The 21,662-nt window shown below is 35.3% G+C and overlaps 1 pseudogene; it reads left to right on the top strand.

Moving 5' to 3' along the window:
- Positions 1 to 5,497: 5,497 nt before the first annotated feature.
- On the top strand, positions 5,498 to 9,777 carry LOC145049658 (uncharacterized; annotated as a pseudogene).
- The last annotated feature ends 11,885 nt before the right edge of the window (positions 9,778 to 21,662 follow it).

Genomic DNA, 21,662 nt, shown 5'->3' with positions numbered 1-21,662 from the left:
CCAATTTACTTGTAATTTAAGACGATAATATACATGAAGATGATTAGAGAACAAAAAACGTTTGATCATCACGATAACAGTAAATTAAATAAAAACAAAATTTTAGATGAGTGACAACCTATATCGCCAAAGTCAGTGCACAAACGTATAATGAACAACGATTTCGATCAATTAGCCGCCAGAGATGATGATTACAGAAAATGTAAACCCTATTTATAATCAGTAAACTTACCCTAATATGCACCATAAATGTGTGTAGGTTGGAGGGAAAGGAATTGTGAAATATTTTGAACATCGACTAATAAAAATTCGAACTGTGCTAATTACCGCTAAATATTTACTAATTCAAATTTATTAAAGTAGTTACAGATTGATAGATAGGGTATATACATATAAATAACTTCAAGAAAGAACATAGACTAACGATCTGTTCATAGTATAATTTTAATTTAAAATTATATACAAGGACTAAACATTAATAAACTATACATCTTTATGCTTTTGTGTTTAAACCGAAATTTATATACAAAAGATGTACGGGTCATGTCAATATATATGGCAGTGGCTTATGGTGTCCATAGTATACCCATGGATGAATATGGGTGACATATAGGTCATTGGTAAACATGGTATTGGCTTATGGTGTCCATGGATGACATATGGGTCATTGGTCAACATGGTAGTGGCTTATGGTGTCCATGGATGACATATGGATGACGTATGGGTCATTGGTCAACATGGTAGTGGCTTATGGTGTCCATGGATGACATATGGATGACATAGGTCATTGGTCAACATGGTAGTGACTTATGGTGTCCATGGATGACATATGGGTCATTGGTCAACATGGTAGTGGCTTATGGTGTCCATGGATGAAATATGGATGACGTATGGGTCATTGGTCAACATGGTATTGGATTATGGTGTCTATGGACGACATATGGATGACGTATGGGTCATTGTTCAACATGGTAGTGGCTTATGGTGTCCATGGATGATATATGGGTCATTAGTCAACATGGTAGTGGTTTACGGTGTCCATGGATGACATATGGATGACGTATGGGTCATTGGTCAACATGTTAGTGGCTTATGGAGTCCATGGATGACATATGGGCCATTGGTCAACATGGTAGTGGCTTATGGTGTCCATGGATGACATATAGATGACGTATGGGTCATTGGTCAACATAGTAGTGGCTTATGGTGTCCACGGATGACATATGGATGATTGGTCAACATGGTAATGGCATATGGTGTCCATGGATGACATATGGATGATTGGTCAACATGGTATTGGCTTATGGTCTCCATGGATGACATATGGATGACGTATGGGTCATTAGTCAACATGGTAGTGGTTTATGGTGTCCATGGATGACATATGGGTCATTGGTCAACATGGTAGTGGCTTATGGTGTCCATGGATGACATATGGGTCATTGATCAACATGGTAGTGGCTTATGGTGTCCACATATGACATATGGATGATTGGTCAACATGGTATTCGCTTATGGTGTCCATGGATGACATATGGATGACATATGGGTCATTGGTCTACATGGTAGTGGATTATGGTGTCCATGGATGACATATGGGTCATTGGTCAACATGGTGGTGTCTTATGGTGTCCATGGATGACATATGGTTGTTGTATGGGTCATTAGTGAACATGGTATTGGCTTATGGTGTCCATGGATGACATATGGATGACGTATGGGTCATCAGTCAATATGGTAGTGGCTTATGGTGTCCATGGATGATATATGGATGACGTATGGGTTATTGGTCAACATGGTAGTGGCTTATGGTGTCCATAGATGCCATATGGATTATTGGTCAACATGTTATTGGCTTATGGTGTCCATGGATGACATATGGATGACTAATGGGTCTTTGGTCAACATGGTAGTGGCTTATGGTGTCCATGGACGACATATGGGTCATTGGTCAACATGGGAGTGGCTTATGGTCTCCATGGATGACATATGGATGATGTGTGGGTCATTGATCAACATGGTAGTGGATTATAGTGTCCATGGATAACATATGGATGACATATGGGTCATTGGTCATCATGGTAGTAGCTTATGGTGTCCATGGATGACATATGATTGATGTATGGGTCATTGGTCAACATGGTATTCACTTATGGTGTCCATAGATGACATATGGATGACATATGGGTCATTGGTCAATATGGTAGTGGCTTATGGTGTCCATGTATGATATATGGGTTATTGGTCAACATGGTAGTGGCTTATGGTGTCCATGGATGACATATGGATGACGTATGGGTCATTGGTCAACATAATAATGGCTTATGGTGGCCATGGATGACATATGGATGACGTATGGGTCATTGGTCAACATGGTAGTGGCTTATTGTGTCCATAGATGACATATGGGCCATAGGTCAACATGGTAGTGGCTTATCGAGTCTATGGATGACATATCGATGACGTATGGATCATTGGTCAACATGGTAGTGGCATGTGGTGTCCACGGATGACATATGGATGACGTATGGGCCATTGGTCAACATGGTAATGGCTTATGGTGTCCATGGATAACATATGGATGATTGGTCAACATTGTATTGGCTTATGGTGTTCATGGATGACATATGGATGACGTATGGGTCATTGGTCAACATGGTAGTGGCTTATGGTGTCCATGGATGAGATATGGGTCATTAGTCAACATGGTAGTGCCTTATAGTGTCCATGGATGACATATGGATGACGTACGGGTCATTGGTCAACATAGTAGTGGCTTATGTTGTCCACGAATGACATATGGATGATGTATGGGTCATTGGTCAACATGGTAATGGCTTATGGTGTCCATGGATGACATATGGATGATTGGTCAACATGGTATTGGCTTATGGTCTCCATGGATGACATATGGAGGATGTATGGGTCATTGGTCAACATGGTAGTGGCTTATGGTGTCCATGAATGACATATGGTTGTCGTATGGGTTATTAGTGAACATGGTATTGGCTTATGGTGTCCATAGATGACATATGGATGACGTATGGGTCATTAATCAATATGGTAGTGGCTTATGGTGTCCATGGATGACATATGGATGACTTATGGGTCATTGGTCAACATAGTAGTGGCTTATGGTGTCCATGAATGACATATGGATTATTGGTCAACATGGTATTGGCTTATAGTGTCCATGGATGGCATATGGATGACGTATGGGTCATTGGTCAACATGGTAGTGGCTTATGGTGTCCAAGGATGACATATGGATGACGTATGGGTCATTGGTCAACATGGTATTGGCTTATGGTGTCCATGGATGACATATGGATGACGTATCGTTCATTGGTCAACATGGTAGTGGCTTATCGTGTCCATGGATGACATATGGATGACGTATCGGTCATTGGTCAGCATGGTAGTGGCTTATGGTGTCCATGAATGACATACGGTTGTCGTATGGGTTATTAGTGAACATGGTATTGGCTTATGGTGTCCATAAATGACATATGGATGACGTCTGGGTCATTAATCAATATGGTAGTGGCTTATGGTGTCCATGGATGACATATGGATGACGTATGGGTCATTGTTCAACATGGTAGTGGCTTATGGTGTCCATGGATGAAATATGGGTCATTGGTAACCATGGTAGTCGCTTATAGTGTCCATGGATGACATATGGATGACGTACGGGTCATTGGTCAACATAGTAGTGGCTTATGGTGTCCGTGGATGACATATGGATGATGTATGGGTCATTGGTCAACATGGTAATGGCTTATGGTGTCTATGGATGACATATGGATGATTGGTCAACATGGTATTGGCTTATGGTCTCCATGGATGACATATGGAGGATGTATGGGTCATTGGTCAATATGGTAGCGGCTTATGGTGTCCATGGATGACATATGGGTCATTGGTCAACATGGTAGTGGCTTATAGTGTCCATGAATGACATATGGTTGTCGTATGGGTTATTAGTGAACATGGTATTGGCTTATGGTGTCCATAAATGACATATGGATGACGTTTGGGTCATTAATCAATATGGTAGTGGCTTATGGTGTCCATGGATGACATATGGATGACGTATGGGTCATTGGTCAACATAGTAGTGGCTTATGGTGTCCATGGATGTCATATGGATTATTGGTCAACATGGTATTGGCGTATAGTGTCCATGGATGGCATATGGATGACGTATGGGTCATTGGTCAACATGGTAGTGGCTTATGGTGTCCAAGGATGACATATGGATGACGTATGGGTCATTGGTCAACATGGTATTGGCTTATGGTGTCCATGGATGACATATGGATAACGTATCGTTCATTGGTCAACATGGTAGTGGCTTATCGTGTCCATGGATGACATATGGATGACGTATCGGTCATTGGTCAACATGGTAGTGGCTTATGGTGTCCATGGATGACATATGGATGACGTATGGGTCATTGGTCAACATTGTAGTGGCTTATGATGTCCATGGATGACATATTGATGACATATGGGTCTTTGGTCAACATGGTAGTGGCTTTTGGTGTCCATGGATGACATATGGATGACGTATGGGTCATTGGTCAACATGGTAGTGGCTTATGGTGTCCATTGATGACATATGGATGACGTATGGGTTATCGGTCAACATAGTAGTGGCTTATGGTGTCCATGGATGACATATGGATGACGTATGGGTCATTAGTCAACATGGTATTGGCTTATGGTGTCCATGGATGACGTATAGATGACGTATGGGTCATTAGTCAACATGGTAATGGCTTATGGTGTCCATGGATGACATATGGATGATTGGTCTACATGGTATTGGCTTATGGTGTCTATGGATGACATATGGATGACGTATGGGTCAGTGGTCAACATGGTAATGGCTTATGGTTTCCGTGAATGTCATATGGATTATTTGTCAACATGGTATTAGCTTATGGTGTCCATGGATGACATATGGGCCATTGGTCAACATGGTAATGGCTTATGGTTTATATAGATGACATATGGGCTGCAATATTAATGAACATAATATTATGGTTTTTCAATTAGAAGAAATGGAAGTAAATTTAGTTTGACTCGCAAAGGCGTCTTTTTTCCTACCCGAAGTCGCAGGTTCGAATACTACTGATGTCAAAAAATTTAATTAAATTCGTCTCTCTGAATTTAATCAATAATTTTATTTAACTTCATCTTTTTAAATTTAGAATCCCTATTTATTTACAAAAATCACTGTAGGTATTGACAAAAATACCCTAACCATTTATGTAGTAACCTTTGTACGTTAAAGGGTAATTATGTCAATTCATAGTCTAAACACTTAGGCGCCATAATTTGTAGTCAGACTTATCTCATCGTTTCAGTTTATTGGCGAATGATCATCTACATTCCATTCCCAACAATGAAAATTTCAGCACTTTGATCAATAAACCCTAAAATCCTTGTTGGTATATAACATGAATCACACTTGATGCAGTTCAACATAATGGCAGCGAGTTGTTCATCAGAAAGAATGCAAACAAGACAACAAGGAACAAAAATTATTGTTTTGCCGTCGTACTTGATCGAAAATAGTAACTACGGTTGTAGGAACTTCACCAATCAATGCTTTTAAGAGCCAGTTAGTGTAAGTATGATGTGCATTACTTATATTATACTTATATACATATTTAATTTACTATTTAATAGATTACTTTTGTTGATTTGTGAACTATAGTTGTAAATTATTTAGGGATTCCGTAACATCAGACGCATTATATAAAATCATAGACACAAATCGATTAAGGTTTCGTCGATTTAGTATTCAACAGTATGAAGTCATAAGCAAATGCAGAAAGTTGAACAACCCACACGTACCCTTCAACGATGCAATGATACTCTTTTTTTAAGCAATCGGATAATTGCGAATTCAATTAGTTTACTATATTTTGTATTTTTAAAATTGTATGATTACTTATTGTTGGTCAGGCGAAGTATTTTATGATAGGGGAAGAAATAGCAGGAAAACAGTTGCTTCAAGATGTAGCCGATTAGGGGCAGTTGGATGCGATCTTCGTTATGGGAATGATGTTGATGGCCGAAGGCATTGAAAAGAAGCAAGAAGCTCTGATTGTGTTAAATAATGCATGCGTTAATACTAGATGAAGTTGGAATCTAAGGCATACCTTTAACATGGTTCAAAACCACTTGGTAAGGAGATCAAAGCAGATAAAATTCCATAGGTTACATAGAAGTTGTGCAAAGCATCATTCTGTGAGTAGTTATGAAACAGCTTTTATGTATCAGTACAAATGATTGTTGAATTGTGAAATATGTTTGTGGGACGCATGTTTTGTTAAGTTTGCTAGGATGTTTGACATTAGTTTCGAGTAGTTATATATATGATTGTTGTTTGATTCACACAATTAATGATGCATATTGTATGTTTATTTTGGTGTAATGGGAATACATACTTATAACTTTATTAAATGTGTGTGTGTGTGTGTGTATATATATATATATATTAGTTTTGATATGTATGTTAATTTTGTCTTTTCCATTTTACTAACCAAAATTTGATTGTGACCTAGTTGGATAGATTTTAAGGGCACTTTGGTCTGTTTGCAATCTCTAAAGTGAAGGCGCCATTTTTGTTATGGAAATAAAAAAATGTTTAATCAAGTCGTTATTAAGGAAAAAACTATATATATATATATATATATATATATATATATATATATATATATATATATATATATATATATATATATAGAATTTATATTTTAAGTAGATCAATATCTATATTTATTATGAATGTTATTTAAATTTATAATTACCCGTATACTATATGGGTTTTAACTTGATATTGACTAATATCGACCCAATAATACGACCTAGTATCCATCCAGCACATTGAAATCAAGGGTTTTGGAAGGTACCCTAATCGATATACACTTTGTTTGAATATGTGATCTGCAAGTATCGATCTCAATTAAACCATTCTACTAATATTCTATGCCTTTATCCAATAATAAAAGCTATTCAACCATTCAAATTACAAAACTTTGAAGATATGTTCAACATTTGGTCATTAGCTTTATGAAACGAGTCGTTGTTAAGGTACCTTTGCAATGCTTGTATGGTAACTATATATTCACTTCAAATGTCATATATGAATTCAAATCAACATTAATGAACATACAATTAATATTGTGTTATTTAAATTTATACTTTACAGATTTAATACAATGAACAATCCAAGTAGAAAATGGATGTATGAAAGAAAAGATAGTAGTAGTTGTATATCGCTTGTTTTCGTACAAGGAGTGAAAAAATTTATAGATTTTGCTACCAGCCAACATAGGTTCATGGACAAAGATAAAATCAAATGCCCATGCATAAAATGTCGTAACGTACCATATACAGAAGTTGATACTGTTATGCATCATTTGTACAAGTTTGGTTTTGTTGAGGAATATTGGTGTTGGGATAAACATGGCGAAACATCAATTGATGATAACAATACGTTATTAGGGGTGGATGATTCAAACACAAATTTTAGTGAAGGTGCATGTTCTTATAGAGAAATGGTCATAGATGCAATGGCTCTTGATTTAAATAATAATGATCCTGAAGAGGAGCCAAATGCACTAGATAAAAAATTCTTTGATATGCTAGATGCAACCGATAAAGAACTGTGGCCTAGATGTAAAAAAGTGACAAAACTATCTGCTGTAGCTAGACTATTGAATATAAAATCAGAGTATCCCATACCTGAACAAAGTTATGATGCTATCTGCCAACTGATAAATGATGTGTTACCGGAGGAGAATAATATGGTAGGTAGTTTATACGAGAGCAAAAAGTTAATACAAGCACTAGGTTTGCCTAGGAGATGATTGGCTATTACAAGTCTGTATGTATGATATATTGCAGGCAAGACAAAGATCTTTATCAGTACAAATTTTGTAATGCAGATAGGTACAAACGGTCAAAAAATTTGGCCAGATGTTCTCACGTATCATTCAAGAAAATGCATTACTTTCCTTTGACTCCAAGGTTGAAGAGACTGTATGCTTCACAAGCCACAACAGCTTCCATGCGATGGTACTCCGAGAATCGTGGACATGATGCTGGATTAATGTGTCATCCATCCAATTCAGAAGCTTGGAAGCAATTTGACAAAAGTCATCCTTCATTTGCAGCAGAAGTACGTAATGTAAGATTATGCCTAAGTACAGATGGGTTTGCACCACATGGAGAATTTGGAAAACATATTCATCTTGGCCTATTATTATAACACCTTATAACTTGCCACCTTCTATGTGCATGAAAGAGCCTTACATGTTTTTTACCGCACTTGTGCCAGGACCGTCAAACCCTAAGCATAAAATAGATGTATTTTTACAACCAGTTGTTGCAGAGTTGGAGCAATTATGGGAAGAAGGCATAGTAACATATGATATATCTTTTAAACAAAATTTTCATCTAAGAGCAGCTTTGATGTGGACAATAAGTGATTTAATTTCCAGCATATGCCATGTTGTCCGGATGGTCTACAGCGGGTAAGCTAGCATGTCCTCATTGTGGGAAACATACACAAGCTTTCAGACTAAAGAATGGTAATAAGATGTCATGGTTTGACTGCCATAGAAGATTTCTACAGGTAAGTCACCCATCAAGAAAGGATAAAAATAAGTTCAAGAAGAATCGTGAAGTGATAGAAGGTCCTCCTCCAAGTAAGAATGGTGAACAAACTTTAAGGGAGATTGAACAATTAGGTTTGGTAAAAGTGACTGAACTTAATGTTGATGATGTAAACAAAAGATGTGGCGATCATGGTTGGAAAAATAAAAACATATTTTGGGATTTACCATACTAAATTTTGATGTTATGCATATTGTGAAAATGTATTTGGAAACTTTTTTTAGACTGTAATGGATGTCAAAGGGAAGACGAAGGACAATGTAGCAGCCAGAAGTGATCTGAAGCTCTATTGTAGGAAGAGAAAAGGAGTCGAAGATAATGAAAGAGCATACTACACTCTGGAAAAGAATAAAAATAAATCCATATGCCAATGGGTGGAGAAATTGCGTTTCCCCGATGGTTATGTTTCTAATTTAGGGAGGTGTGTTGATTTAACAGGGTGTAGACTGTTCGGAATGAAAAGCCACGATTGTCATGTTTTTATGCAAAGATTGATGCCAACTGCATTTCGTGAGATGTTCCCAAAACAAGTGTGGGAAGCATTAACAGAGTTGGGTATTTTCTTCAAAACCTTAACAACAACATCTATCACAACAAAATACATGGAAAGGATTGAAACTGAGATCCCAATAATATTATGTAAATTAGAGACCATCTTTGTCCCTAGTATTTTTAACTCCATGGAACATTTACCAGTACATTTGCCATACGAAGCAAAGATAGTCAGTCCTGTCCAATATCGGTGGATGTATCCATTTGAAAGGTTTGTATGCTACATCATAATGTATGTTGCTATTTTTGTAAACTTATTTAAATAATCTTCACTATAGGTATCTAAATCAGTTGAAAAAATATGTGAAAAATAAAGCTTGAGTGGAAGGGTCCGTTGTTAACGCGTACTTGCTACATGAAGCATCTATATTTTGCTCTCATTATTTTGAGACTGGTGTCCCCACACGTAATAAAAAGTTGCCTCGAAATGATGATGGAGGAGGAGATGAGCAAGTGAATGCTAACAATGACATGTTAGATATATTTTCATATCATGGGCGCCTTATGGAAGATTCACGAATAGAATGATGTCTGATAAGGAAGTGCATGTTGCCTACACTTACATACTCCTTAACGAAGATAAGATCAAGCATTACATCAGGTACACAACATATGCATCACTTTTAATTATAATAATCACTTATTGTGTAATTGTTATGAATTAATAACATTAACATGCATGATTTTAATTATTACACTCATAGTAACTTCAAAATGTTATTCAACTGGTGATATAGAATATTTGAAGAAAATTTGAATGAACTTATGGGGGATATGGATGAACAGGTCCTTGCAACTGAAGTTGAGATGAACTTTGCAGTATGGTTTCAAAACTATGTGGGTATTATTTTTGTATTTTTTAAAATTTATTATTTTTTGTTATGGTTATAATTAACTATAATTAAGTTTTTTACCATTTTCATATAGGCACGTAAGATCCCGATAAACAACAAATATATATATCTAACCTTTCCAAAATGTCATTCAAAAAAGTGAAATTATATAGTGTATACTTTGTCAATGGTTACAAGTTTCACACAGAAGCTCATAGTCTGAACAAATCAACAACCAATAACGGAATCTATGTTAGTAGCCAAGGAGGTGATTATTATGGTAAGGTAGAGGAAATTTTAGAAGTCGAGTACCCTGATTACCCAATTAAACCCACGGTTCTGTTTAAATGTCATTGGTACGATCCAACACCTAACATAGGATTTAAGGTTCACAAACAATATAACTTGGTCGAGATAAATGTCAAAAGAAAATACAACAAGTTCGGGCCATTTGTTTTAGCCATTCAAGCCACTCAAGTGTGTTACATTCCTTACCCAAGTTCGAAAACAAACAACTCGGACTGGTGGGCTGTATTTAAAGTGAAACCTCATGGTTGGACCGATGAAAATCATCCTCGGAAAGACGTTGCTTTCCAAGAAGATGAAGTTAAATCAAATGAAATCATTATACCAAGTGAAGCCGATACAGACAATTCTGGTGATCACGAAATGTCAAGCAACGGTTCAAATAATGAAACTAATATTGGTGAAGAAGGTGAAATTCATGAGGACGATGATGATGGTATTCCTAACAGCGAGGGTAGTTATCAGTATAGTACATCGAGCAATGAAGAAGAAGAGGATGAAGAAGAAGATGAGGAAGAAGATAATGACTAGATATTTTTGGGTTTAATGTTTTTTTTCAGATGAAGTTAATTTGTAATTTGGTCTAATATCAATACATAAATGTAAACTAGGAAGAAAGCTCGGGCTTCGCCCCGGAATGTTTTTTTGTGTTTTTTATGTCAAAATCTGAAACTATTGACTGTAAAGACCAATAGTATCAAAGTGGCTAAAGAAATGTTGAAATAACCTAAATGTTTTTCGTGTATATTGTGTCAAATGTATAATTTTTTACAATAAGGACTACAATTGTCAAAGTGGCTAAAAAATTGTGTCAAAAATCTAAAGTTTTTTTGTGTTTTTTTTTACCAAAATGTAAAAGTATTGTTTCCAAGGGCCAAAGTGTCAAAGTTACCAAAACATGTGGCAAAAATCTTAATGCCCAAAAAGTTCCTATTGCTAACTCTGTTATGCTTTAATATATATATATATATATATATATATATATATATATATATATATATATATATATATATATACACACACACTATTTGTCTTTTCCATTTCAACAATCAAAATTATCATTCCATTTAAACAATCAAAATTCCACTGTTACCTATAAAAGGTTATAATATTTGAATAATATGCTTTGACACAAATATCCTTAGTATTCATATATTTGGAATGATTTCAAGGGCACTTTGGTCTTTTTGCACTCTAAAGCATTAAGGCTCCATCATACCTCTAACATCACACTGGCGTTATCAGTTCTTCAACCATTCAAAACGTCTCAACTTTTCCGGACGATAAATATCCATACAAACACTAAAACCCCCCAAATCGTCGAGGGGTAATCGTACTTAAAATCGATTTTCTCCGATAATAGACACTCTTGTACTCCTCGTGACCAGATCATCATAAAGTAAGTTTTTTTCCCATACCCTGTTACACTGTTTTTCATATTTAGGCTTATTTTTTAAAAAGAAATTGAAATCAACTACTCCAATGTCTATTTTGTAAGTAGAATGTTGAATACTACAAGTCACCGTTCATTAAATGATCTCCCATTAGAGATTTTGAGTCGGATATTTGTAGTATTAGGGTCAGAATCTGCGAAAGACATCGTCTCTGCAAGACTTTGGTAATTCTCAATAAACATCAACTAATGAATGTATATTTGATGAAATACAACTTTATTTATTTGTTATTTACTGTGTATTTAAATTTTTTGAAGTTCAAAAAAGATGTATGAAGCAGGGGTGATCCTCAAGTGTTCAGAACAGCATGCATTGACATGATTGAAGGAATGGCTCCCAAAAATCAGAATGCTAATTCATTTATACGCACATGTGCATTGCATAATAACATTGAAGCCATGTTCAGACAAGAATTGTATGTGTATTTTCATTAACTATATGTAGTTTATACCATTTATTAATGTTTTGTATCATTGATATTATATATTGATATTGTTATTCTGTTAACAGGATGAGTGCTTTTATTATGGCAATTTTGATTTAGGATTGTGTTTGTTGAGACAAGTAGTAAATGAAGATCATCTTGAGGCAATTTATTTGCTTGGAATAATCTACATTTCAAGAGGGCCTCTTCAATGTGATGAAGCTATGTATATATGGTATATATGTAAATTAAATTATGTATATAGTTAATTAAGGCATGGTTGTAGTTTGTGGTTAGTGTTTAGTTGTGTTGTGTTGTATATTATTTATTGTTGTATTGAAAAGGATACATTGGATTAATTGATGAATATGTTATTGTGTAGGTTTACAATTACTTGATGCCGATTTTGGTTGGGCAGTTCCAGATGATGGGGAGTACACGGGTGTTGTTGATAGTGCCAAAGTGTTGTTGCGGGCTATTGATGTTGTTCATAGACTTACAATGAATAACATCACATTCCAATGTGAAGACCCACGTCATTCTGTTAAAGGTGCATTTGTAATAGGCCATGAAGAGGATGAGGATCGACAAAGATATTGCACGGTTTGTCATTGGTATGTAGAGTATGGTAGGTTTTGTATATTTCTTAAAAATAGTAATGGTTGATAATAGCTAGATTGGACATTGAATATTAGTGTTCTTATTGTATTGTATATGAAGTTGTATAGTACTACTATAATTTTATTTTTGTTTTTTGTTTAAATCATTCTCTTAAAAGGCATTTTAGTCATTTTTGCTTGCTATGTTGCTTGAGTAGGATGAAGTATACGTAAAACCCATGTTATTTTTGTGATGAAGTATAGTTAACGTAATTAAAAATAAGTTTGTAATGAATTCATTATTAAGGAAAATAATCTACATAGATTATATACCTTAACATACCCGGTAAATGTAATTAAAAATAAGTTTGTAATGAATTTGTTGTTAATTATTCATTATATACTATGTTTTCAAGAAACTATACACAACTTGATTAGCACAACTGGCTTAACTGCGCCCTTTTCTAGCATAAGCTTAAGTTCGAGTCCACTTGCCAGCAATATCAACTTTATAATTCATTTTTTTCATTTTTTAGCCATTAGTTTATGACACATATTATCAATTCAAAAACATTTCATTCAAACCATATCTTACAAATTCCATTGATCATAATAATTATTCATCCATAGTATAAGAAGATTAATTAAGCATGCAACATCCCAACAAATATCATCACAAATTAGCTGTGTTTTGTTCCATAGCAAAACAAGCAAACGAAATCATATTCCATAGCAGAATTTCATATCAAATACCTATGAATGGTACTTCCCTAGCAATTATATCAAATACCTATGAATGGTACTTCCCTAGCAATTAAACTATGGAATTGGTTTCCGTCACAAACTTCGTTGCATAGTAACCACGATAATGAATTCCATAGCAACAGTACAACGGAAAGTCATTTTGTAACAAATGGCATTGGAAAATTGCTACGAATTTTTGTTCCATAGAACTATCGGTAGAATAATACCAACGGATATGGAGTCGAAAGCATTTTCCCTAGCAAGTCACATTCTCGCTACCAGAAATAAAATTCGTAGACAATGTGGTAGCAACATTGCTATGGAACGACATTCCATAGCACGATCTATTGCAGATTAACAACGAAGATACGTTCCACAGCGACATTCCCTAGCAAAATCATGTTTTTCTTGTAGTGCACGTCATGACAGCGAACACAAACTGATCAACTTTGTCAAAGAAACCACTTGAACTGGCATCACAACGTGAGAACCCATTCCTACGTTGTGACCTCCAACGGTCCTAATAGAAACAGGTTTGCTCCGCTTCTCACATCGTGGGATCTCACACCCCACGTCATGAGTGCTTTCTGAGGCTAAAAATCATCATTTTAAGTCCTTATTCCATTAAGTCTTCAATTCCACTTCTTCCAGAAGCTAAATGGTACCCCTAAGGTCCATAAAAATGTTTCCTTTAAGGTTATTCATGAACCAAACATGATCATCCGTTTTCTAGGTCAAAAAGGGATGAAATGGGATTCAAACTTGCATGCATGCCTCAAATCTATACCAACTTCCAAATCTTAACACTATGAGGTTCTTGGGACTCTTATAATCCATAAAGTTGCCAACTTTATGGATCTACTCCACTCAATCAAGCAATGACATCAATAAAATCGACATAACTCAAGATCTACCCATGTTAAGCAATAAAATTGGAGCCTTTGATACTTACAAGGGTCCAAAAGCAAGAAAACATGATGATGATGATGATGATTCTTTGCCTACACCAACACTAGAGTACTTCCTTCTTCTTCTTTTCTTTATCCTACAAGCTAGAAATGAACCTAAATGGCAAAGGATCTTAAGGAGAGGTAAGATTAGGGTTTCTGGAGGCTTAGAGGGTGATAGAGGCTGACGGTGAGAAACCCTATCCCTCTCATTCCCTTAAATATTGAAAACTGAGGGTTTTTGGTCATTAGCCTCCTTCATGTCATGAGCACTATACTACTCATGTCGTGGACTTTTAAATAATGCATGCATCCAGATCAATTCTCACGACGTGAAAAGGCAATCTTCACGTCGTGAGCAGGTCAATTACTGAAACTTATAACTTTGCACTATTAAAGATAATACATACCTAATCTCGATGTTACAGTCTTACTTCATGTAATAGCACTCCTTTACTATCTAATGAAAATAAGATCTTATTTACATTCTCATGTTCTTCTTGATTATGTCATTTTGGTTAACATGATTTCATTCTTTTTGAATCTTTTGATCTATCACCGGACTACCTATAATAGTCAGTGGTCGTTATTTATATGGATTTAGATGACTGGTCCCGGTAATACGGATAGACAATACATGGCCTCCCACCATTATTTTATTCCCTAAAACCTTTACTACCCCTAATGAAATTTAAATATGATAAATTAATTTATACAAGTAAAATCATATTACTTTATTGCATATAACACACATGTCAAAAACACGGATATAAGCACATATAGAATTTAAGAATACTTCATATCTATGTGTAAGCCGAAAGTAACTATGTGCTCACCTGACTTAGATGGGTAACCGATGATCTAGGTAGAGTTTCGCCTAACACCTTAGATACTCCCTTAACGTAACCTAAGTATGATTAATACAAAGTCTTAGTCTAAAGATCCTGGTGACTAATAGTAATCTAGATTCCTCACTAATCATAATGTCTACATCAAAATCTATCAAGTAAGGATCAGCCAGGCAAGACAGTTGGGAGGTAGGATCATTTCGGCATAATATATTTTCTTAAATCCAACAACCAAGCCAATGTGACCATTCTAGAAGCATCTCCAGTAAGTAGATCAATAAGTATGATAACATGGAATTACTGATAAATCTTATTTATAAATTCATAATAACGACTTACTACTATAATTATAAGTTACACTGAAATCAAAAATGTGTAGCTTAACCTACAGAGGTTTTAGCAAAAATCAAGAAAAATACACGGACAAAATCCCAACCCAAAAGCTCTATTTTATCGGGCCTTATGGTGCTTTAGAGTCTCTCCACTAGTTTCTAAAAACTCCTAAACTGAGCTCTCAAGAATGGTGGAAAGTTTGAGAGAAAGAGGAATATGTATAAGGAAGTTGTGGGAAATTAGCTCAAAAACGTGGGTATATATAGGGAAAAAGGGTGCGCACCATGCACAGCAAGGAGGCTTGTCGCACCCAAGTGCCTTGCTAGCTCTTCCCACTCCCTAGAAGGTGTCACATGTCACCGTATCATGGTGCCAAGTGTTGCATTTTCTTTAGGCCACGTCGCCTTCTCGTCGATGGAGAGTCGGTGCCTCTTCTACCATGTGGCGCACTCAAGTGTCGCCACGTCACCGCATCATGTATTTTCCTTAAATCTTCGGATGGTCATAACGTTCGCATACGAGCTCCATTTTCGATATTCTTTATATCCTTAGAATCCTATCGATGAGCTCTACAACTTTCATTAAGGTCTCAACATCTAATTATTTCTCTAACAAAAATTCATATTTAGACTGGTTTAGGTTGTGAAAGTCCGTGCGAAACTCATAACTTCCTCATACAAACTCCATTATCGACTATCTTTATATCAATAGGTTCATATTTATGAGATCTTCAAATGTCGATTAGATTATTTTGGCTAAGAATTAACCAATTAGAATCTCGATTTCTGTGTCCTCACTGCTATGCTGAAACTTCAAAAAATCATAACTTCCTCATATGAAGACAGGGTTGGACGTCCTTTATATGCACTCTCTCGATTTAACGACTACTATGAATTTCATTTAGATTTCTTATGCTAAAAAGTAATTTATCAAAAGTTCAATTTTTATAAGACGTAGAGCCGTGTTGCTTTAATCACGAAACTTCGTAAAATCATAAATTCTTCATACGAAGTCGAATTTCAGCGTTCTTTATATGTGCAGAATCCATGTCACATATAATATAAATTTTGTTAAGATTATTTTTCCTTAATAATCTTCATTCAAAAATTCATTTTTATCCTTATTACAATTATCTCCGCCTTAGGATGATTACGTCCCGGAATCGTCAACAAAACGGGACTTCTATAACGACTCCACACATTACCTTCCTATCCTAGGTAATAACTGCGACTCTTATATCTTTTCTATTGACTTTCTAACTCTTAGACTTCTTAATTGTTGACGACGCTAAATCTTGCACCTGCTCTTCCTTCTAAATTCGATATCCATTGGAGGTTCCTGCTCCTTCTAGAATTGACTTAACCTCAGATAAGGTCTTTACGTTGACTATCATAATAGACCGATGGCTAGACTCAGGTCTCTTTGAGTTAGATTCTAACACGAAAGATACCTTCTTTCATGTTCTAATTTGATATAATCCTATTCTAGCATGTTCTAATGCAATGTTTATCATTGTCTATATGTGTGTTTCTAGGCTTTTTTGTAAATATGGGACACTAAAAACCTTCTCTTCTTCTTAGATGTAGATGTACCAAAGTACTATGGTGTAATTTATTGATTTGAGTTTATAAAGTTGATTATTTATTAGTTTTGTATTAATCAATCTTTCTTAATGGTTAAAGTTTAGAATTTTATTACTTACAACTAAGTTATGTAATATAGGCTATCAATATGATTATAGTAACTTGCATCTTAATAGTTTTTTTACGATAAACTATTAGGATTAGCAATGGCACAAATCTTAGGGTTAGGCAATACTAATTAGTGATTTTAGCATTTAAGGAGCATTAGTTTAACAAAATATGCAAGGTTTAATTTTATGATCATTAAGATTATACATTAGGTTAATTCATTAGTAATTTGATTAATTAATTGGTTATTAGGTTGCTAGTTTCATGAACATTGAATTGGTTACTTTTTAATCATTTGAATTAGGAAATGGGATCATAATTTCTAGTTGTCCTATCAATCTGTAATCTTTTTATTTTATTCATTGTGCTGAAAAAGGGGATTAGAAATATATGTGGAAGTGCTTCAATATTACTACCTTTATTTTTCGAAGTGATAGTTTAAACAAACCCCACCCCCACCCTTTATTTTTAATTTTTCTACTTTAGTTAATTTAATCTGATTCTAGTCATACCTATTTCCTGAGAGTTTGACAACCTTATTTACGACAAGTATTTTATTACACGATCACGTTCACTGCATGTGTGTATTGGTTCAGTTTTGATAAATTAGGATTTATAAATTTAAAACCTTATATTTTTAGTATATAAAATTACACATCAACTACTATACTTGAAAAGAACCTAGTGACATAAACCATCAACGGGATTTCACCGAAATTCGATTACATTGAAAGCTTAATACGCCATGGAAACTCAATTTCATCTTTTCTTGAAACACGCTCCATGCTTCTACTTATAGGAATTATGCATGAGACAGGTATATGATCTCTCTTTTCATTCATCTCATGTTGATCACTCTTCATCAAATACGGTTCTAATTGTGGATAACTATTCAAATGGTAATTTCATGGGGAAACAATAATCGTTAAGGTGGTGGTTGTAACAACTGTGGTGTAAGACGTCCGTTTAACACATGAGATAGACCAACATCCATTTCCGACCGCCTACCATCTTTCTCATCTCCTTAAGGGTGGGGATATAGTTAGATATTGTGGGCCTTACCCACATCAGGTTGTCTCGTTTCCCAAGCAACTCCGAACTTACCCCTATTGGGTTTGGTCTCTTATCGAATCCTCTTAAGTCAACCCAACAACATTCATTACATATTTCCCCCTCTTTTATCAGCTTACTGCTTCTGTCCTAGCCAACTTTGGTAGTCCAAAGAACAATTGCACATGATCCTCGCCAATCCAATATGCCAACCCAACCCAAACTATTGGACAGCATGCACAAATTTTTTTAATATTGGCCTAAATAATAAAGAACATAGCAAGCAAGTTTTTAATACCGACCTAAATGAAAATGACACCACCATTCTCCTACAATTGTTCCATACAATTTCGTTAAATGACTTGATTAACAGTGGTTGGTACATGGATTCTGGAACCACCTCTCATCTCCATTCCATTTCAAGTGTTCTTAAGACTAGACTACTAGTAGTCCTATTTGTAACTCATTATCTGTATTTTTCGGTGATGGATCCAAAAACCTGTTACTCAAACGGGACACTCCAATCTTACTTTTGATTCCTACCGTCCTCTCCATTTAAATCATGTTCTCATCACTCTTGAAATTGTCAAAAATCTTATTTTAGTACATCATTTTTACTTGTGATAACCAATGAATTATAGAATTTGATAAGTTTGGTTTTTCTGTGAAATATTATCGAACACGCCAATTCCTCCTTCAATGTGACAACACTGGAGGTCTTTACCTCATCAATCTTTCTACTCCTCAAGCACTTATGTCCATTGGTCCATCGCTTCTAAAAATCTCGGTCATCTTGGAAATCAAGTTTTTCATCATTTGTTATAAACTAACTTAATTTATTAAAAAAAAATATAGTGTCTAGCATTCTATGTCAAGCGTTGTCGGTTAGGCAAACATGTTAGACTTTTATTTTCCTTTTCTTAGTCACTTGCAAACTTTCCTTTCCAAATTGTTCATTCTATGTTTGGACTTCATCAATTCAAGGTCATAGTGGCATAAAATATGATGTTCTCTTTTTAGACCGATTTTCATATTTCGTGAGTATGTACCCTTTACGCTTAAAATCTAATGTCTATTCAAAGTTTCTTCTTTTTTGTGCATATGTTAAAAATCAATTCAAATGGGATATCAAATCGTTTCATAGTGATAATTGGGGGGAGTTAATAACACCTCCTTTCACAATATTTGTAACACCAATGAAATTCATATCTATTTCTCATGCCATATACATCCCAACAAAATGGAAATCCAAGAGAATGATATGCATCATACAACACCATCCGTTCTATTCCAAGCTTATCTTCCACCCACATTTTGTTGAGGCTCTTCACATGGTTGCCCATCTCATAAGTATCATTCCTTTCACCACCTTTTAAAACAATTCCCCATACACTAAACGTTTTTTTTTGCCAAATTTCATCATACACACATCTTCGTGTCTCTTGGTGCTATGTTATCCCCACATGAATACTCCTCACAAATTAGCCCCTTGTATCTTCCTCAGTTTCTCATGTCACCATGGAGGCTACCAATTTTTAGACCTCTCCACTAAAAATATTCTTAGTTTACTCTATTTCATTTTCAATGAAAACGTTATTCTATTTGCTCCCATGAGACCATCCTCTCCTCCACGTATACATTTTTGGACAATAGTGCCAACCCATCTCCTCACACTCGTCACTTTGTATTCTCAAACCCCACTCCTCCAACCATTATCAACCCAAAACCCAACATGAGAATAAATGGATTGAAACAACATGATAAGATAATTAAACGGGTCAGGTTAGGATCAAACCCTCTTAATATGTTTAATGTCTTGACACAACACCACCCTGAAACGACTCAACACGTTTGCCAAATCTACATAGGGATAGGGGTAGTGAATCTTTTTCCATATTCCTTCAAATGGGAGGTACCTGAGGAAGAGATGACATCAGACCACCATTATTAGACAAATGTCAAGCCGACTGGTCACATAATAACGCTTATATATACCATCACAAGGAGAGGAGCGAAAAGTGAAAACATGCAGTTGGTGCCCATTAAAAAGGGCATCCTCATCTAAGTTGTCGACCTCTATTATCAGTTGATATGTCGAAGCATGTTTATTCAAGTAAGGATACATGTATCCAAACATGGGGTTATTTTACCACATTTGATTTAAATGAATAAAATGTTGTTTGCAGTATTGATTTGTAGTTTGACTTCAATATAATAATAAACAGGACATGTTTACCATAAATAAACCAAACATGATTAAACTGAACGGGAAAGATACAATTTTAAGGCATGCGATTGTTGAAGTACTTGTCGAGCTTCCATCATATTGGCATCCTAGTGAAGATTAAACACCTTGATGAAGCTTACATTTAAGTTCATAGGTACTTTTCAATCAATGTGATTCATACTTCTAGTAGTGGAGGCAGTAAACGGGCAACTTAAATTCTATCGACTAAATTCATAAAGTCTCTTAAATCATTAGAAATGGTAATCCATACTTGTAACCAACATACATGACTGATTGTTTAAGGTCTTTGGCTTCTAAGGTTGTGTAAGGATATGTACGGAGTGCATGTTGACTTGCAAATGTTTAAAGCCTGACATGGAGTCCAAGGCACAATTACATGAACCATATTGTGTTGTCTGACCTCCAAGCATTTCACTTTAGTTTCCAATGACAGTTGCGACAAAGATAACGGAATAGATTGTTGTGATTCCATGTCCTTCAAGATTAACTCTAATGAATGATACCCCTCTCAAAAATGGTTAAATAAAAAATGCATGTTTGAGCCAATGCTCTCAACAATATTGGTTCGTCTGATCACCCATCTGATCCTTGAGATGGAAATGAAATAGTTGATTTCTAAGACCAAATATAAACATTTTAATCATTCACAAGCATTGTTTAGAACAAAAATACAATACCAACAAATGGTTGGTTTAAATCAAAACACACAATATGACAACTTCAACCATTTGCTATAATATATTCACCAACAATGGCTTTCTTTTTCTTTTGATCAAAACACGATACAAACATTTTTTGTCTACAATACAACACTTGTGATGTCATTCATTTTATCTAACACCTATTCGCAGTCAATTTGCAGTATCATCTTTACTAATGAAGAATACATGGATTAGGTTATGAATTAAAATAGAGGATTTTGGAAAATATGCCTTG

Source organism: Lactuca serriola, chromosome 5 (genome assembly GCF_051521515.1).
Source record: "Lactuca serriola cultivar US96UC23 chromosome 5, Lser_US96UC23_V15, whole genome shotgun sequence".
Lineage (NCBI taxonomy): Eukaryota > Viridiplantae > Streptophyta > Magnoliopsida > Asterales > Asteraceae > Lactuca > Lactuca serriola.
This window is presented reverse-complemented; position numbering and strand designations above follow the sequence as displayed.